The sequence below is a fragment of the Ursus americanus genome, chromosome 9 (genome assembly GCF_024610735.1).
Source record: "Ursus americanus isolate L20-20 chromosome 9, mUrsAme1.1.p, whole genome shotgun sequence".
NCBI classification, from domain to species: Eukaryota; Metazoa; Chordata; class Mammalia; order Carnivora; family Ursidae; genus Ursus; species Ursus americanus.
Genome location: NC_142135.1, coordinates 28,360,800 through 28,382,544, shown reverse-complemented (window position 1 = coordinate 28,382,544; position 21,745 = coordinate 28,360,800). Strand labels below are relative to the sequence as shown.

Here is a 21,745-nt window from a genome sequence, read left to right as displayed (position 1 = left end):
ACAAAATCCTGTTACACTTTCAGAGAGTTCAAAAATAAAATAGGAGAGAGACGAGCAAACAGATGACTAAGTGCAGTATGACAGGAAGTGACAGAAATATGCACATGGTGCTCTCTCAGAGAACATAGATAAGAAAACATGCTCATTGAAAAGTAGGTGAGACTAATGCAAAGGAGATTCCTAGATACCACCTGAAGTTGGAATTGGCTTGATGTTGAAATGATGGGACTTTCCAGCAGAAGGAAAACCTTTGATTTATTTCTTGAGTGTCGATGTGTGCCACGCACTGTTCTAGGTACTGGAATTACAGAAGTGAACAGGATAAAAAGGTCCCCACTTTTTTGGCATTATCCTTGTCTTTGGCGGGAGGGGATTGGTGCAGAGATGCACAAGAAAGTGTATGATACGTTCAAATCATGACAAGCATTATGAGAAAGAAAGCAAAGTAATGGGATGTGGGAGGTGTCAGGGGTAACCTATTAAGAGATAGAGACATCCGTAAAGGGTGTGTGCAGGTTACATTTGCCTTGAGATGTGACCAGTCAGAGGGAGGCAGCCACAACAAAATCCGGAAGAGGTACGAAGTAGAAGAAACAGCACGTTGGTTCAAAGACACTGGGGGAGGAATGCGCCGTGGGAACAGAGGAAGGAAAGGAAGACCCGTTATATAGTGAAGAGAGAGAGTGTATACCCAGAGAACTGCAGGCATTTAGGTGTGACTAGAACCACAGAATGCCCCCAGAGGATCCTTTATGATCTGGTCTCTGGTTCCCACCTTCTCCCGGCATCACCTCTGTCACCCCTCGGATGATCTTTAAGCTCCAGACACACAGTTGTTTTCAAGTTCCCTGAAACAACCACAGTCTCTTACCTTTGCTAATGTTTTCACTGACTTGAATGCACCTTCTTTGGCCCCCTAACTCCAAATTTCCCTTCAGGGCTCAGCTTGGCAACCTGTAATCCTTCTCGAGCCCTCCCTGGCTGTACTAGGAAGCAGTCCTTTCTATAGCCTAGTAGCCTGCTCATGAATTGCCTTTCAGTGAATTGCATTTCCCCTGAAGGCAGTGCTACAGGATACAAAGAATTTGGCCTAAGACGGGACACAAAGAGGGTGTGTCTGCGGGTTGGAGCTGAGTCCTTGTCTATGTCCTCTGTGGCTCTCCTTCCTCCTAGGTTATGAATTCTATTTCACAACCCTTCTTATAGATAATCCAAGGAAAAAGTATGTCTCAACACAGATGATACTTAAAGAATTCTGCATACTCATTATAGATTTGATCTCTTTGGAATATGCATCTTCTAAAAGCTTGCAGTCCTTATTTTTTATGTTTCTTTTCTTTTTCTTGCATTTGCATTTTCAGGAAAGGGAAGGAAAACTTTCTTTGTGATAACATGTATTATGTGCCAGCCCATTGGCTCAGTCTTCGCCTGTTACCTTATAAAAGGCTCAAAGTACCAGTAAGAGGCAGTTATCTCTTCTACAAATGGGAACCTGAGGCTCAAACAAATAAAAAAGCTGAGTTACTGTCGAACCCAGTCTGCCTCCCTCAGTAAAATACCAAGACCCTATGTCTGAAGTCAGAAAGTGTCTTCATAATACATAAATTCATAATGAATTCATTGAATTCATAAAATAATTTATTAATTCAGTATTAATAAAATGAGAACATTAACACAGATAATAAAAACACTTGATGTAAAATGTCTAAAATAAAAATTTTTGAAAAACTATGGAGACTTGGGAAAGAATATAATCAACATCATATAAAGGCAAGCTCTTATCCCTGCCTCAGATTATTACCGTGAGTACAAACTAGAGCTAAATGCCAAACCGAGCAACATCTCGTTACAAACCAAAAGGATATTTTTCTTTTTCCACCATCCACAATGAAAGGTAAAAATGACTATAAATATCACTCATAATGATGCGTGCTTAAGGATTCTTTATTACGTACAGAAGAAGCAGTCATCGTTATAAATGTCCAGAGTCAGATTGCATTTGAGAAGGGCTTCTTATTCCACACACACACATTCTTCAAATTGTCACCAGTCTTTCATCCTAAGTAACACTAAAAAGATAGCATATTACAATTTGTTCCATCCGGACCCTCCTCTAATTGCATGTGTCAGCTGTGCAAGAATTTCACCATTACTCATATGTACCGTGAAAGCTTTCTCTGATGGCGAAATGTATTTCAATTACACAAATCTTTTTGAAGTACCTAATAAATTTGAGTAGCTTTCGTGTAAAGCTCAAACACAAACTTCAGCAAAACATGGTCTCTGCCCTCAAGAAATTTATGGCCTAATGAAAGATACCTACAAATGGAGCTTAGTGCAGTTTAAGTATTCCGTATACCGTTTGCTTATCTATGTAGTATAAGCAAGGGTTCTTTTGTTAAGACCATTCTCTGAGGTTCTGGAGGTACAAAATCAGCACTTAATGGAGTAAGACTAAATTGTTGTAAGGACGACATTTCACGGCTATTTGGATGTTTAATGTCAATTGTTAATTACGTTGTTTCTTCTCTCAGGCTAAAGGAATGTAGAACATTGTATGATCTCAATCACATAAATACAAACAATCATGCATAGAAAAATCATTGAGGAAATAACCCAAAGTACTACTAAAGTTATTTCTGGGTATTAATAAAGGTTTAAAAAATATTTTCTGTATTTTCAATTTTATAATCTGTTCGTTTAACAAACATGATTTTAGGGGCGCCTGGGTGGCTCAGTCGTTGAGCGTCTGCCTTTGGCTCAGGGCGTGATCCTGGCATTATGGGATTGAGCCCCACATCAGGCTCCTCTACTGGGAGCCTGCTTCTTCCTCTCCCACTCCCCCTGCTTGTGTTCCCTCTCTCTCTGGCTGTCTCTCTCTCTGTCAAATAAATTTAAAAAAAATCTTTAAAAACAAATAAACAAACATGATTTTAATAGTAAGATGAATATCTGACCTCTAAATTATAGCCTAAAAATTGAGAGTTTGGACTTTAGAGATAAGTAAAGGAAAGTTTTAATTCTGTCCTTACACATTAATAGTTGGGTGATTTTCAGCAGCTTACCTTTCTAAACCTCGTTTTCTTTGGATTTTAAATGGAGAAAATATCTAGAGCAGGAGTTTGTAAGGATTAGATAAGATGATGTATAAAATGATCAGAGATATTTAGTGAAAATTATTAGAATTTTCCCATTCTTTGCCATGAAGACAGTGTGAGTTCTAAAGAAGATCCTTTGGTTTTGTTGATCGGTGTTAAAAGATGTAAATAATTTTTTTTAAAAAAAGTTTTTTTTTTAAGTTTTATTTAAGTAATCTCTACACCCAACATAGGGATTGAACTCACAACCCCAAGACCAAGAGTTACACACTCCTCCAACTGAGCCAGCCAGGCACCTCACAAATAATTTATATTAGATAGTTTTGAGAATAAAAAGGGACACACACTAAAATCAATTAAAATTATATCATTTAAGACATATAGATTGACTGCAAATATGTTTATTATTTTAACTGGCCAATAAAGCCGTTCTACTCAAAACTATTTTCAAAAATTAAATTCTTTCTAAACTACAATACTATGTAAAATAAAGCAAAATTTTTAAAGACTTCTTTTTATGGTGATTATATTACCGAAAGTATGTAAGTAGGGTAAGTGTTAGTGTACCTATTCAACCACGTTAGTCATTCTTAGCTGTGTCCATTTTTAATACTGCTACTGGTATTTTTCTCAAGATTATACTTTTCTATATGGCATATATTTTTTAATTGCCTGCAATATTTTTCAAATTTGCATTTAAAGACTAATAAATTTGGTACTCTTGTCTCTTTTCTGTTAGATATGAAGTTTTAATTGAAGAAAAACTGTCCTTATTAATGCTATTACCTAATAAGATCAGAAAAATTCTGCTGCATGGGGAAAATTGATATTTTTTTAATGTGTAAGTATTTTAGCCCAAATTTTTATAGATATTAATTTTCCCCCTTCATTTAAAGTATCTTTCTTCAACAAATATTCTTATAGGATAAAACCTGTAAAGTAAATTGTCACTATTCATAACTCTTGAATGTTTCACAAAACTTATATGATGGAAAATCACAGGCCTTCTCAATTTCATTTTATTTTGATGCAAGATATATATATATGCATATGTATATATATATTCAATTAAAAATAGGATCTCCATCAAAAGATTCTTCCCACAAACTGAGTACTCAAAAGTACATTTTTTGAATTTCAAAATTAAATCTTGTGCATCGAGCTGTAAAAAGTCAACCCATTCAGTTTCTCTCTTGCTTTTACATGGATAAATTTTAATATCAGCTTGCTTACAAGCTTTGTTTTCAGTTATTGTAATATGCTAAAAGCTTCAGACAGTGGACTTTTTGGTATTCCATTTATGAACATGTTGATTAAAATTTTCAAACTAACTTGGAATAAAAAACTAAAAATTTAGAGAAGTCACTTAAAAATAAGTTTAATACCATTTTAGGACACTTAAATTAATATGAAAAGTAGTTATTTAGATGTTCAAACACAAAAATATTGATATTGTGTACAAGGAGAGAATACTATAAGCCCTGCTATTGTAGTTTTTGTATAAGACATCAGTTTCATTAAAATAAACTTTTTAACTTCTGTACTTTTACTGGTTTGTACAATATATTTTTAAATTTTAAGTATGAGTTCTATTCTGATTGACACAATTTTAGAGCTCATTTGGATGCTGATGAATTAGGGCAGAGGTTGGCAAACTGCTACCCTCTGGCCAAATCTGGAACTCTGCCTGTTTTTGTAAATATAGTTTTATTGGAACGTAGCAATGCTCTTTTGTTTATGAATTTTCTATTCCTGCTTTTGCACTAAACAGTAGGATTGAATAGTTGCATCAAAAACCATACAGCCTGCAAAGCCTACAATATTTACTACTGGCACTTTACAAGACACAAATTTGCCAACCCTTCAATTAAGAGCACACTACAACAAATTCCAAGTCTATTTGTGTCATGAGTTTCTTAATTATTAATATTGCTTTTACAATGATGCCATGCTCCACCAAAATTTGTATTCATATTTTCCCCACAAAACAAGTGGTAAATTTCTTAACTGAATTCACAGTTACTTCTTAACAGTCATCACAGTAGGACAGAATAAATGTCCAAGAGCGTAACTTTGATTCCATGAAATGGGTGAAAGAAAGTCAGCCAGTTATTGGAATTAACTAATTTTCCATTTAAAGCAGTAGATACTTATCAGAAGCAGCAGAACCAGACAATTTCAATGGTTGGGAGGCTTACTAAGGATTATTCTTGGAATCAACTCCTGAGGAAGAGTCAGGAAAGAAGCAGGATGGGGCAAATAGAGAAGTCAATTGGCCCAAAGATAGCCTCTGCCACCTCATCAGACTCATTCTGCTTTGGGCCAAAATGGCTGGTCTTTTCTACTCCTTCCTTGATCAGCCAGCCCCAAGACACATGTGACCTTGGCCAGGCAGCTCTCTGCAGCTGAAGCAATCCCTCAAGGGCATGACAGCTGTAACCCGACTGCCAGCAGCCCTCCCCAGTAGCTCATTAACGAGTCCTTCCTCAGAGGGAGCCCCAGGAGGCACATCACCATGTTATACTCAGCCATTTCTTCATATGTGTTCGAGGAGCACCTCCTCCAGGATTCTGATAGGTCTCTCTTCTGAAGGAAAACTTAGAAGAGGAGGCTTAGTGGTGCTGGCTATGACTCCTACTGAAGCGGAAAATTACCCAGAGCAGGCCCAGGCCAGGATCCTGGCCCCAGAAGATGGAAAGTTACTAACAATAAGCTAGAGCTAACCAGAACCCCTCTGGGAGCAAGAGGTAACCAGCCATTTCTGCTTCTGTAAATAGGCTTCCCGCTACAGGCTCCCTGCACTACTGTCCCCGCCTAAAGCAGCCCCCACTCCCACAGTTTAAACCCACCTACCAGCAGTCAGCATAGCCCGTGGAACCTGACTGCCTGCAGTCCCCTATAAAAACCCTATAACCCTGTTGCCCGGGGCCCAGAATTTTGAGCACGAGCTCATCTGGGTCCGCTGGAATAAAATAAACCCGAGTTCTCCTACTGCTCCGAGTGTCACTTGGTCTCTCGCCCATCTGATTTTTACTTTTTCCACAACAGTACAGTTACAGCTGATCTAAAGGTCACAACTGAGACTCATTGTTTTTTTTCCTTTACTACCCACTCTAAATTCCCTTTACCCTTGCGAAGCACCTCTGGCTGGCTTGGCTGGCTACAATGCACTTTTCAGACTGAGGTTGCCTGAGAAGTGTCATTTTCCACCAAAATTGGGCAAGGAGATCCCAAGTGGTGCCAATTGGATCACTTAGGTGTCCCTATTCCTCAGTCATGTTAACAGCAACCTTTCCTCCTGCTGATGATCGGAGTCAAGTGTCTCACCAAGATGCTGACTCCTCTTCTTGTTTGATAATGTCTGGATACGAGGAGCCTGAAATGCCCAGGCATCCGTCATAACTTTTTTCTGTCTCCTTATAGAAGTATTCTCTCTTAAGGAACCAGGATGTAGAAGCCTAAAGAACCCAGAATTGTTGGGACAGAAGGCACAAATTCCTCCAGTTGGTTGTTGGGAATGATGATAAGTAAGAGCCACTCCTGATTCTACCCTCTAATTCTTGGACCAATCATTTTCTTCCCACTCAAGACATAGTTCTATATAAAGTTCTTTGATTTAAGACATATACAGTGACCTGAAAGATGGTGCCCCATCCTCATAAAAGTATCACTTCTGAACTAACACTTAAGTTATGCCTCCAAAAGTCTTATTTCCAGCAGCTTCTGGGTGTTGTGGTATGTGATATGACCAGTGGGTTCTACTGTCATGGTTTCACTCTTTTTTTTCTGTAAAGTGAGTTTCTATTCTTTTTTTCTTTTTAAGATTTTATTTATTTATTTATTGAGAGAGAGAGAGAGTGTGTGTGTGTGTGTTGGGAGAGGGGCAGAGGGCGAGAGAGACTCTCCAGCAGACTCCACACTGAGTGCAGAGCCTGATGTGAGGCTCAATCTCACGACCCTGAGATCATGACCTGGGCCGAAATCATGATTTGGACGCTTAACTGACTGAGCCCCCCGGGCACTCCAGTGAGTTTCTATTCTGATGAGATTCTGTGCTGGTGCGTCAGACATGCCACATACCTTCAAAGAGTAGCGTTGGTTAAGGTTCTTTGGACTGAAAATGCAAAACCCTACCTGGAATCCGTGCCTATTCCTACTCGAAGGAATCACTGGCCCTTCCATGGTAGAAGGAGCTCAACCTAGCCACCTTGCAGGCAAGTGGCCTGTTGGTCTACCTGAGAGGTTAATGCCGTAGCAGGGACTTAATGTTGGTCTCTACAGCTAGCAGGTTAGAAACAAAGCAGCGGCATCTGGATCCGCCTTGGTAAAGTGGAGCCCAAGTTGTCAGGCTCATTTAGAGCCACTTTGGAGAATCCATTCAAAGACAGTGGCAAAGCCTAACTGACATCAGCTGATCTGAGTGAGATTAGTGAGGCGCCTGAGGCACGAAATTTAAGGACACCTTTGCTCTGGGGCTGTGCACATGCAGAGTCAGCACCTAAGAGCGAGCGCCTCCTTCTGTTTTTGCACCCGAGGTGCCTCACTTGCCCTGTGCTAGTTGCGGCCCTGCCCAGTCATTCTGTAACGTGGTTGTCTAGTGCACCTTCCCTGGTGCTTACCGTCTGGTCAGCATTAACTTGTCGTAGGCCTACCAGTTCACTTTATGCCCGTTCCCATATGCCCATTTTATTTTCACTATAGCCCTTATAACTGGAATAATAGTCCTTATTTACCTGGCTTTTTTTTTTTCTTACTTGTTTTTTGTTCAGTGGCTGTCTCCCATCTCTTCCTCAATTAGGGCTCCCTCATCCTCTCAAACACAGTTACAGTTATAGTCCCTTACAACCTTATTTTAACTTTTAATTTCTTCTTATGATGTATAGTTGCCCCATGTGTGTTATTTATTGTCATCGTCCCAATTGGACTCTAAGTTCCTTGATACTCCTGTAAACTCCAAAAGACCTGTCTAGCATAGTGCTGAATATACATATAGTGCAAAGATCTCGTGAAGTTTAGATTGTTGAAAGGATTCCTGTGACTCTTCAGGCCATACTCACATAAGGCTTTTATTGAAGGGCAAACACTGCATTCAGTAAGAGAACGAGAACATCAGTCAGCATTGGAAATCTGAAAGACATCAAGACACAGGTTTCAGGTCTTTTTCATACAGTAATGTGCTTCATCTATAAATGGAACTGAAAGATTTATGTGATGAATCTTAATTCAGGAAAACTCAGGGCAGAAATTCCCAGCAGGATCTTCTGTGTCCCTCTGGTCACATAGCCAAACCTGGCTGTCAACTGCTTGTATTAGTTAGGGTTCTCCAGAGAAAAAGAACCGACAAGGTACACACAGATGCAGACACACACACACACACACACAGATTATATATACACACACACACACACACACACACACACACACACACGAGCCAATTCATATGTATATGGAGGTGTATATATTATATATGTAGTAAATTTCATCATAAATGTAATATACATAATATATATATATATATATATATATATATATATATATATATATGAGATGTCTTATCTATGTGTGTGTATATATGAGGAAATTTATTGTAGGAATTGGGTCCTATGATTATGGAAGCTGAGAAGTCACACAGTGTGCCATCTGCAAGCTCTGGAGAACCGGAAAGCTAGTGGTATAATTCAGTCATAATCTGAAGGCCTGAGAATCTGAGGATGGATAGTGTAAGTCCCATTCTTAGTTCAGAGACCTGAGAACCAGAGGCACTGATGTCTCAGGACAGGAGAAGATGGGTGTTCCAGCTCCAAGCAGATAGAACAAATTTAACATTCTTCCTTTTTGTTCTACTCAGGCCCTCAAACAATGGGTTATAAAAGATGGTGCCACTGGCATTGGTGAGGAAAATATTCTTTACTCAGTCTACTGATTCAAATCCTAATCTCTTCCAGAAACATCCTCTCAGACAAACCAGAAATAATGTTTTATCTGGGTATCAGCTCTCTCTTGGTCCAGTCAAGTTGACACACAAAATTTACCATCACACAGGTAAAAAGCCATCAGTGGACAAACCAGTGTAGCTGTCCTCAGGGGCATTTTGGACTTTAAACAGCACGTGGCAAATCCCACTACCCTTATCATGGCCAAGAGCCAAAGTCAGATATCCAGATATCTTCAGAAAGAATCATAGAGCAGCCTCAGTTCTCTCTATATAGATTCTCAGCAAATGCTTGTTTGGGTTAAGGGGTTTATTTACTGAATGAAGTGATTTGTTCACATTTCCTGTCCATTTATGCCTATATAAAGCTATGAAGGATGCTTTCTTAGACTCTTTGTAAACCTTTAAAACAATTACCTGAGTGGAGAGAAGATGGTTGATTTGTATCCTGTTACATATATTCTAGTTCATAAGACATAATTGCCTTTGTGTCTATGAATGCTTCATTTTGTGTTTAATAAGTTCTTTTTAAAGTCTTAGATTAGTAAAGACATAATAAGTGAATGACCATTGTGCCAACAGCAAAGTGCCTTCATTTAGAAGCATGAAATTAATTTAAACTGCCTTTTGCCTGATGATGGCACTATGACCAGGAACATGCCACAGAGTACGTTTTTAATAATGACTATAAATCCAGACATTTCATTGTTATAAATATAGAAGCCTGGCAAATGCATGACCACTTGAGTGTTCAGGTGGCCGGGTGACCTAATATAATACATTGCTGTAAACAGTCCTTTCTGAAACTAGGAGAGTAGATGTAGCTACTTTGGTCCTGGAAGAAGAGCAGGCCCTCAAGTCATATGGAAGTTAATGAACTAAAAGTGCTGTGAGCATAGAAACTTTTCTGTCTCACTCTTGGTTGATCTCCAGTGCTTAGCATATTGATGGCACCTGATGGACATTCAGTATACATTTGTTGAATGAGTGAATGAAACAGGGGGAACAATGCATGAATAAAGCCTTGCTTGTAATTGTGGCCTAAATCTTCCATCAAGGTAAAGTCAGAAGTTCTAACTTCAATTTCCTTGGAGAAACCTCAGATGATCTTTTTGGGGGGAATCAGGACTAGCTCCAGAGTCACCCAGTCAATTCCATCTCTTAAGATGCGGATTCCCCACGAGTGAGTGAAGCACATTTTCAGCTTTACTCAGGTTCTGGTAAAGGCAGGTAAATGTGGGGACTGGGGAGATAATGGTTTTGGCAAATGAAAGAATAAAGATAATATCCTTTTAAAATGTAAATCAACACTCCTCTCTGCCTGTCCTCAACTCCTCAATGTCTTTCTTTCACAAGTAGAATGAAGTCCAAAGTTCTTACTCTTATCCAGAGGACCCACAGGATCTGTCCCCTAGCTTCTTTCTGAGCTGATATTCCAGAGCTCTGCCCCTTGCCCTTGTGCTCAGCCTCACTGGCTTTCTTGCCAATTTTCAAATATACCTAGGACATTTGTAATCTTGATATCTTCTGTCTGTACACTCTTCCTCCAGGCCTCTGTGGCCCTGGTTCCTGGCTTCCTATAAGTCCCCGTCCAATAATACATACTTAGAGTGACCAGCTCTGATAGGCATAGTATCTATGACTCCCGGGTATTGTATTATTAATTTATTTACTCACTTATTATTTGAATTCCTCACCAGAATGTACATTCCTCAAAGGTAGGAACTTTACCTTTTGGCAATGCTGTTTCCACAGTTCTTAGAACAATGGCTAATACATACTCAATAATTACTCGTTAAATAAATAAATGAATGATGGTAGAGATGGATGAATAAATGCTGTGATCACTGGGTAGGATCTAAGACAGATAAGAGGAAATTCCCTTGATGTCACATAAGCAATATCATACTGAACCGTAACAACAAGCAAGAGTATGATGGAGAGAAAAACATTGAAACATTTTTCTATAATTTCTGTTTCTTCAGATACACTTGACCTTCCGTGTGCTTGGGGGTTGTGTCCCTGGGGTGAATAGTGATGCACAATTCTTGGTATTCCCCCAACAATTCAGGTAAATAAGACTAATTAACATGCCATCCAGGAATGCCCGTAGCAGTTTTAGGCAAGACTTGCATGTCTTTCTTGAGTGATTGTATTTTAAAAATTAACAAGAAGACAAATAACTTCATTTTTCTAAAAAAAAAGAAAAAATACATACCCTCAGTTGATTTAGTACTGTTGAATATTTTCAGTAGTTCCTTGAAGGAATCATTAAAATTTCACTGGGGAACAGAAACACATTTGCATTGGGCCCTGTCAGAATTACTAAGAAGCAATGGTAAAAAAAAAAAAAAAAAAATCAGCATTTTTTTAATACCAAAAGCAAATAACCAAAACTATTTACATTTATGAATTCCTTTGGATATAAGAAATAGAAATATAAATATTATAAATATATATTTCATATAAATATAAATAACAATCTCTTCCTTTAGTTTTTCTTCCTTGATATGAGAAGATAATTGCATCTGAAGCAGATATAAATAATAAAAATTAAATTTCAGTAATTATTTACTACTACCATTAAGAACACAGATAAATCTTTATTAAATCATACTCTGTGCTAGGCATTATTCTACATTGTTTTTATGCACTAATTCATTTAATCTTCCCAACCACCCAGTGAGATAAGAAATATTATCATTCCTATTTTAAAGTTGAGGAAATGAGGTACAAAGGAATTAAATAATTTGCCCCAAATTACCAAGCCAGAAAGTGGTAGAACTGAGCTTTAAACCCAGGTGGTCTTAATACACTACATTGTCTATGATCAACACGCTCTATGCCTCTCAGTGTACAATAAGGCATACTAAAGGCAATGTTTCTATAAACTAGAGATGAGTAAAGTAAGGCACAGAAAAGGTATGTGATTTCCCTGTAGTAAATTAAGAAACAATGTGGGGAAAAAGATAAAAATTTATACATGGTACAAAAGGCAGAACAGGAAACAACACAGAAGGACCAAGCCTGATGGATACTACAGTGGTTTTCAAGTTGGTTCCTTTTATACACATTAAATAATATGAATTATATTCACAAATATTTATAATTATATTTATGTAATAAATATGTAGGAAAATGAAAAGGTATCTTTTTCGAGAACGAAGAATAAACATAAACAGTGTATCATACAAATATTATCTTCAAATTAATATTAAACTATAGCATCATTCCAGTTAGAACCCTCAGGAGATTTTTTGTTGTTTTTATTTGTGCCATATGTGGGATACTAGATAAAAAGATGTTTTATGTTTTATGTTGAAGAAAAATTGCCAAGAAGTAGGCAAAAAAGGAGTGAAGAGAGCAATGGGGTTGAGGTCCTGCCTAACAGATATAAGAAAGTTGTAGGAAGTCATTGTAATAGAACCAGTATTGCATTGGTACAGTGATAGACAAGGTTAGTAGTTAAGGAAAGGGATTCTAGAATTAGATTCCAGTCTATACGATGACTAAATTGGTAGTTTAATTCAGTGGGTGTATGTGGATTATTAATAAATGATAATATCATCATTATACATGTGAAAGAAAAATTATGCTGCAAATGCAAAAATAAATTACATATGAATTGAACACTCCTCTAAAAAATAAAGCAACAGAAATCTTCTAGAGAATGAAGTAGAATTCCTACCTGATCAAGTGCTGACGGAGACCTTCTTACCCAATTCTGGAAAATCAAAAGCTAGAAAATATAAGATGTAGATATTTGTCTGTGAAAAAATGAAAAGCTATATTGTGTAGCAGAAGATAATATAAACAGAGATAAGATATGAATAATCGATACAGAAAAAAATGTTCACAAGGAGGAGAGGGGGAAGTTGTAGCACAGAAAACACCATGTGTCTCGCATCCTACTTTCTCTTCCCAAGTACAGTTGGGGCCATGAAACTAAATTCTGGCCAGTGGGACATGGGCATATCTGATATTCCACTTGTTGGCTGTAAAAATACCGTGTTCTATCCTTGTATTAGTTATTCGATGCTATATAACAAATTACCCTAAAACTTAGAGGCATAAAACAACAAACATTTATTATCTTACTGTTATTGTGAGTAAGGAATCTGCATGAGACTTGGCTAGGCTTTCTGGTTCAAGATATCTCATAGGTTGCAACCAAAGTGTTGGGCTGTGCTTTCATCTTCTCTGAAGGTTCTACTGGGGGAGGATCCACTTCTAAACTCGTTCATGTAGTTTGTAGGATTCAGTTCCTCAGGGTCTGTTGGACTGAAGAATACACTTCCTTGCTATCTGTTGGTTGAAGGCCTCTCTTAGTTCCTTGTCAAGTGGGCGGCTGGCTTCTCTCAGAGAGAGCAGAAGGAAGGCACTATTGAGATTGCCAAGGTCTTTTTTGCAGCCTGATCTGAAACGTGACCTCCCATCATCTCTACTACACTCTGCTACATGCGAGTCACGAAATCCAGCCCCTGCTCAAGGAGAGGATTACAAAGGCACCTGAAAGCCAAGAGCCTTGGGGAGCCTGGGTAGCTCAGTCAGTTAAGAAACCAACTCTTGATTTTGGCTCAGATCATGATCTCAGGGTCACGCATCAAGCCCTGCATCGCTGAACCTGGACTCTGCTTGGGATTCTCTCTCTCCTTCTCCCTCTGTCCCTCCCCGTGCATGCACTGAGCACTCTGTCAAAAAAACAAAAACAAAAAACAACAAAAAACCCCAAAAAAACTACCAAAAGCCGCCTACCACAACCCTCTAGATCTCTCTTTTCCTGCAACAATGATTTTAGAAGCAACATTTCCTAGATGTCATATTTACAAGCTGAAGGAGGATCCACAAGAAACTTCGGCAAGTTGAGAAATAAACTTTCATTGAGCTGAGCCATCGGGATGTTAAAATGATGTAGCATAGCCTATGGTGACTGACAGAGTGTTAATATTTACAGCACACAGAGTATTTACAACTTGATGTGATAGGGGTGGATAACGCAATCGAAAAACAGGTAGTGGAAAGAAAAGTTAATTCACAGATTTGCAACAGAAGCATAAGGAAAGATGCCATAATAATAGGAGTAGTAATAATAATAAGCAATATTTATTGAGAGTTTACTTTGTTCCAGTTACTGCTCTGATTTACATTGTTTAACATATTTAATCTCCGCAAAAATAAAAGAGATGAAGTAGTTGTTCCTGTTATCTCCTTCTGACACTTGAAGTACCTGAGGCACAGAGAGGTTAACAGAATTGTCCAAGGTCACACAGCTAGTAAGTGTTGGAACCAGAATTGGAATCCAGGAAGTCTGGCCTCTAAGCCATATTTCTAACCGCTAACTCATGCTGCTTAAATGTACTAGTCAGGAAAACAGCAGTGAAAGGAACAGTCATCACATATCAGTCTAGCTGAAATTTGAAAGAGAGAAAACACCCATCGAATACAGCAATAGAGAACATTGTTGGCAAAAACATCAATAATACAGGCTTTGTGGGAAGCAATTCTAAAATGGTTATCATTTAATATACATGTTTCCTTGGTTCCACAATCCTACTCCTGGGAAACTACCCAACTGGAATAAAAGTGAAAGGATGTTAATTCTCACTTTATTTATCACAGCAAAAAAGAACTGCATACAAATATTTGCTCATAGAATGGAAATATTTTAATAAATTTTTGCATATTGAGGGGCGCCTGAGTGGCTCAGTCCCTTAAGCGTCTGCCTTCAGCTTAGGTCATGATCTCAGGGTCCTGGGATCCAGTCTCTCATCGGGCTCCTTGCTCAGCGGGGAGCCTGCTTCTCCCTCTCCCTTTGCCCCCTGCTTGTGCACGCATGCTCTCTCTCTCTTTCTCTCTCTGTCAAATAAATAAATATTTTAAAAAATTGTGCATATTCACTCCACAGTATATAACACAGACATTAAGAAGAATGAAACAGAGCTATGCCAATTGTCTTAAAGGGATTTCCATGAAGTGTTGTTGCATTAAAATGGCAATATATAGAAAACTGTGAATGATATGATCCAATTTTCTTAGAATAAAACCAAAAAATATTCTATATATTTATTCACTCTGTATACTTCTATGCACTGGGCATAGAATAGTGACCAAACAGTCAAAGGACAAACTTTAGAGATTGGGAAGCAGACAGGAAAGGTGACTGAGAAAGAATGACTGGTAAGTACAGTAGAAAGAGAAACAAGAGAGCAGGTTCCAGGAGTCCAGATAAAGAACTTGGTTCAAAAAATGGAGGGGCAAAAGTTGCTGCTAGAGAGGATGGGATGAGGACATTGGCTTTAGTAACATGGCAATCACTTATGCATTTATATTTTCAAGATTTGTGTGTGTGGGTGCTGGGAATGGATGCCTGATTGGAAAGGGTTCAAGACCGAATGGGAAATTAAGAGAAATAAGAACCAAATGGTCAAACCTCACAAGAGAGTTTTGATTTAAAGGAGAAACAGAAATACTGTAATATAGCAATAGCTGGAAGGGGATGCTTTGTTTTCTTTTGATTTTTAAGATGCAGATATTTCAGATTGGTTGAATGCTAACAAAAGCCATCAGCAGGGAAATATTCATGATGGGAGGGAGAGGTGGCAACCTCTAGAGTGATGTTTCAGGGTAACTACCTGGAAATGGATTTTGGTGCACAGATTGAGGGAATGGTCTGAGAAGGTGATGTTTCTGTATCATAGACAAGAAGGAAGGCAGAGTGTGCAATATAGATCCCTGGTGTTGGCAGATGCGAGTACATGGAAGATGTCCTCTAATTTCTTCTATTTTCATAGTGAAGTACAGAAGCAGGGTCATCAGCTGAGGGTGAGGATGGATGGAAATATTGGGAGTTTGAAGAGGAAAGGTAAGGAAAATCATCTGGAGAAGTGGCAGGGGATTTTTCCATCACTACCAATGATCTTCTTGAGTTGATACCTTTCAAGTGAGCGTGGTCAGCCAAGGATTTTCCCCAGCCATGCAGCTGCCTGGGGACACACCTGGAGTAGGCAGAGAGTTGAACATAAACAGGGCATAGTGACACTGTGACATAAAAGGGGTGAAGGATAATGAACAGTGACAGGATCAAGAGATTATAGTCCCAGATGCATCAGAGCTTTTTTGGAGTTGGGGTATTAGGGGAATTATCTGAAAAGATAGAAAGGGGTGCCTGGATGGCTCAGTTGGTTAAGTGTTTGACTTAGGCTCAGGTCATGATCTCAGGGTCCTGGGATCCCTGGAGCATCAGGGCTCCCTGCTCAGCCAGGAGTCTGCTTCTCCCTCTCCCTCTACCCCTCCCCTTCCCCCTGCTCATTCTCTCTCTCTCTCTCTCTCTCTTTCTCAAATAAAACAAAAACAAAACAAGAAAAACACACAAAAAAAGATAGGAGATAATGGTCAGGGTAAAATACTTAAAATTTGAGATTGTGGGGGCGCCTGGGTGGCACAGCGGTTGAGCGTCTGCCTTCGGCTCAGGGCGTGATCCCAGCGTTATGGGATCGAGCCCCACATCAGGCTCCTCCTCTATGAGCCTGCTTCTTCCTCTCCCACTCCCCCTGCTTGTGTTCCCTCTCTCGCTGGCTGTCTCTATCTCTGTCAAATAAATAAGTAAAATCTTTAAAAAATAAAAAAATAAAATTTGAGATGTGAAGGGGAGTCAGTTTTTTTTATTAGTATTTGTGTTATTAGTATTGGTATTGACAAGAGCTGGTATATCATCACGGAACTGAAAAGCTGAGATGAAGTAAAGTTATAAAATACTACGGGAGAGGAGGGTAAGAGACTGAGAAACCAGAGGATTAGAAAGACTGCATGCATGGGTATTGAAATTACCAAGAATTGTAACAGTAGTAGTGTTAGGAGGATTCGGAGCAAGTGGTCTAAAACTGTTCAGGAGTAGCTTGAGGGGCTGTGGATGAGAGCTATCGTGGGGGTGGATGGGACAGTATGGGGGCATGAGCTCTGAAGTTGGCATCTTTTGGAAGGAGAGAGGGATAGTGTTGTTGATGAAGATCAAGGAGGACACTTATCTCACTTCTGGGCTGTGAGAAATTAAAAAACAAAAGAAGCAAGCAAACAAACAAACAAAAACCTAGCAGCCTTTGGAGGGTCCCGAAGAAGAAGCAGATTCCTTAGGGAAGAATCAGGTTTGGGATAGAGCCAGCAGTTTGTTGTTGGCTGAATAATGGCCCCAATGGTATCAATTCATAATCCCTGCAACCTGTAAATGTTATCTTATTTGGAAAAAGAGTCTTTGCAAATAAATGTGATCAAGTTCAGGATTTTAAGATGGGGAGAGTATCCTGGATTATCCAGGAGGGGCCTGAATGCAATCACATGCATCCTTGCAAGAGAGGGGCAGAGGGAAATGGAACAGACAGAAGAAGAGGTGCTCAGAGAAGGTGGTGTGACGATGGATCAGAGAGATTTGAAAATAACTTGAAGTTTGGAGTGACGTGACAAGCCAAGCAATGCCAGGAGTCACGAGAAGCTTTAAGAGGCAAGGCGTGCCTTCTTCCCTAAAGCCTCTTGAGGGGGCACAGCCCTGCTATCACTTTAATTTCAGCCCAGTGATACTGGTATCAGACTTCTGGACTTCATAATTGAGAGAGTAAATTTCTGTTTTAGGTCACCAACTTTGTAATAATTTTTATAACAGCCACAGAAAGCTAATACACAGGTGAAGGAAATATTCACAGAGGAGAATGGGAAAACAGTGGATTTTGTGGAGTACCTACTGTAAATTCCAGAAAGTGCAGGGGAAGTGAGAAGACAGAATTATAGAGAACAGATGAATTCGTATGGAGCTGCGAGACTGGCGGTAATAAGCCAGGGACCCTTGGGCTGCATCGCATAAAGATGGGAGAGTGATGGCATTAGCCTGAAGACCTAAGAGGTCGGCTCTGAAGGGATGCAAAGGGTGTATTGTGCCAGGAGGAGTGTTGGAGGCCCCTCTTCATTTCTACAAATGAAAGTGGGGGAAAGAGAAAGAACTTCACTGAGAGCACAAGATATATGTATATATTTATAGTTGTGTATACATGTATATATCTGTGGATGTAGATATATGTACATATATTTCACTCTGTATACATAATATGTATATATATTTATGAGTTCTATGTGTATTTATCATTATGTGCATGTAAATATATTCACATACGCATATGAATGTGGGCATTTGCATATTATTTTTAAAGCATGGAGAAAAATGGAACGATAACAGTTTGGGTAGGATAAGAGAGTAATAGGAATAAAAGGGAAAAAAATTCTGGCACTCAGAAAACAAAGCAAAACATGATAGGATATGCAAGGATCGCATTTAAACATTTATGTAAAACTGCATAAGGGTGTGAATATATGAGCAACTTTTAAAAGTGAAGTTAAAATATATTTATAAAAATATAGTTGGTATAACATAAAAAAAAAAAAGCCAAAAGACCTTGTTAAAAGTTACATCCAAACATACATGGTGGTAACAATCTAATCTTAGTTTCCTCTGCATTTGCTCTTTTTTATTTGTAGTTCACTGCATTTATGCTACAAACTGATCCAGGTGTGCAGACAATTCAACTTACACCAGCTCCAGCTCCCCCTCTCTGAATTGCCTCTGGACCCCCCCTTCGTGTCTTTGAAAAAAAGAGGCTGCATCTGTGTGCTTGAAGAAATTTGTCTGAGATGACCTTAAGGTAGGTCTCCCTGGTCTATTATTAGGACACAATGATAAGGTGGCTAAGAACTCCTGGAAATGGGTGTCTACTTAAAAAAAAAACAGCCTGGCCATCAAAATTTTCTTATTAATACCATTTACCACCAAACAGGCTTATAATTTCAAGTCTTTCTCACTCTTAACGCTGTGAGGCTAAAGACTTTTTACTTTTTTAGCATCTTGCTGGCTCAGAGTCTCACTCATTTAACAGTTCAGTGCAAGTCTTGGGGCTGCGCATTGCTATCCTGGATCTTCATCATCCAGAGGCAGTCTAGGGGAGAAAACAATGCATGGAGGATTGCTGGAAAAGTTTCTGTGGATTTATCATAGGTCATTTCTACTCACATATTCCATTACTGCATACCAGTCAGTTACAGACTCTGCAGCCAGACTGCCCGGGGTCAAATTCTGACTTTCTCACTAACTGGCTGGGTGTCCTTGGGTAACTTACTTAATCTCTGTGCCCAGACTCTTCAGCTGTAAAAGATGTGATGATGATTATCAATGGTAGTGACCTCATTAGTTTGTTCTGAAGGTAAATAAACTAATCCATGCACGGCACTTAGTTCTTGGCATGTAGTAAATATCAGGAAAATGTGAACTGTTCTTTGTTGTTTTATTTTGATGATGATGATGATGATGATGATGAAAACTGGTGAGTATGTGGGGAAATAATCTCCCCAAAGAGTAGATGAGTGGACACCAAAGAAAGGATGAGATAAAAGCTAAAAAGAGTAAGGGAAAGAAAAGCCTATGACCTTGGTGAGGATTTGGGAGGCTGGAAGTATTTTGGAAGAAATGTAGTCTCCCAGAAAACACACACACACACACACACACACACACACACACACACACACAAGAATAAGAACAGGGGACCGGTGACTTGAATTGCATGGATACGCAATGTCAGTACAGTAAATCCTAAGGTCAGGAACTTAGACAAGTAATGAGTATTTGTGGGTGAAGTTGCAGGGTTCTGGGGAAAAAAAAATCAATGTGTAAAATCACTTTCAATAGGCTAAACATGTATCTCTCAAGTTAGAAAAAATGAAAAAAAACCCACATAAATACATACTTAAATTGTATACAATAAAAATGATACGAAAATAAATACATCTTTACACCTGTTTTTCAACAAATTATTGGGACAGCGGAACTTCCACGTAGATGGCCTGGTATGCACTTTCCTTGCTTATTTGCTCATCCGACAGCTTGGCAACAGAAAAATTGGCTTTTAACTTCATGTTGCCCAAGGACAATTTTCTCATCGTGAAAGGAGCTTTTAGTTCCAATTCATAATAAATACCTCTACTTGTATTTACATTTTTATTTTAGAGAACACGAGTGAGTTCTTGGCAGGCAGTGGGGCTACTGATGAGGCATGTTGGCTCGCAATCTTATCAGTCTTTTAAATTAGCCGTCAAATAAATTTGTCAAAGAACATAGCATGCCTTATACAGAGATGTATCTTGTATTCATCGATTATTCTATTTCTGGGTTCTTCTAATATAAAGTGGGATCTGATCTTTTATTTGGACTTCTAAAAGGAACTTTTCTTCTCAGCTTTACTTCTGTTCTTCTGAAACACTTTCAAAGAGCTGTTTGAGTTGCCTTAGGCAGGGTCTTTTAGAAGTTTACTTGTGTGGGGGGAAGGGGGGGGGTTGAAGGTCTCTTGAAAGAGAAGTGCCAAAATAGAGTAACCAAAATTGTCATATTAAAAGTTGGTATTTGTTTAACACTTGTAATAAAAATATAATTATGCTAGTTGTAACACAATTATAGGATTTTTTTAAAAAGATACATTGATTGGCACTTTAAGGTGATGTGGTAATATAATGGGACAAAAGAGAAACTTGTGTAACAAATATCTTCATCTTCCAAATCCGCATTTCCTACTGAGTAGCCCTGTCCTCTCCTTCCCGCGTCCTCTCCATATGTAGACATTCCTTTGGCAAGCATCGAATATTCATCTACATTCTTTTTGGTGCTGAGGGTAGGGAACTTGTAAGATATGGGTGGCTGTTATCCTGGAGAAAGGTTTTTATACGATGGCTGGATTGGCAGCTTCAGGAAGCAGTTTCCTCTCAGAAGGAAGTGGTAGAGATGATGCAGGCAAGTTGAGTCCAAGAACCCAGGGGACGGTCCCACAGAACCTTGGTTTCATGCCGGATAGAAATTGGATGTGAGCCAGAGAACATGGACACAGTTTATTGAATAGTGTCACAGGTAGAGACTAGCAGGCAGAGTATCTGGGAGACTCAGACAGGAAAGGAAGATGGGTCTTGTCATTGCTTGGGGCCCGGGGTTTATATTAAAAAAGGGTCTAGTGTACGTGTTCCTCCAGGAATCCAGGTTGGGGTTCAATCGAAGGTGAGCGTCAGGTGAACAATAGGCATCATTCCACAAATTACCAAAGGTAGGAGTATTGATGCAAGCGTCAGCCAACGTGGGTTTGAAGCAAATGTCCTGGAATATGTTTGGGATCAGGTTCTTCTTAGGCGTTATCAGGTGTTTGGGGCCTAGGACAAAACTCAGAGAATGATTCACTTTCTTGCTTCCCTCTTGAAATGGGAATATAGTTTCTTTGGCTTATTCAGAGGCCATATACAGATCATGAGTAAATGGAGCCTCGTAGAAAAACAGCAGAGACAGAGCTGTTCTAAAGTGGAGTCCCATCAGCTTCCCCATGTCAGAGCCAGCAGCAAAAGAAATACAGACCCAATGTTATGGCTTATATGGTGTTCCCCCAGATTTATATATTGAAGTCCTAATCCCTAGTACCTCAGAATGTGGCTGTATTTGGAAATAGGGCCTTAAAAGTAATTAATTAAGTTAAAATGAAGCCATCCTAATCCAATCTGACTGGTGTCCTTAGAAGAAGAAAAACTTAGACACACAGAGAAACACCAGGGCTGCATGTGCACAGAAGAAAGACCATTGAAAACATAGGGAGGAGGTGATCATCTGCAAGTCAAGGAGAGGGGCCTCGGGAGGCACCAAACCTGCTGACAC

At 39.1% G+C, this 21,745-nt stretch overlaps 1 protein-coding gene across 9 annotated transcripts in view; it reads left to right on the top strand.

Moving 5' to 3' along the window:
* The window catches only part of EMC2 (ER membrane protein complex subunit 2), a 540,022-nt gene that overhangs the window by 452,252 nt on the left and 66,025 nt on the right, over nucleotides 1–21,745 (top strand). For all 9 annotated transcript variants that reach the window (XR_015725757.1, XR_015725760.1, XR_015725759.1 and 6 more), the window contains one exon: nucleotides 18,550–18,713. The gene's annotated coding sequence lies outside the window, so the exon portion shown is untranslated. The remainder of the gene's footprint in view (nucleotides 1–18,549; nucleotides 18,714–21,745) is intronic.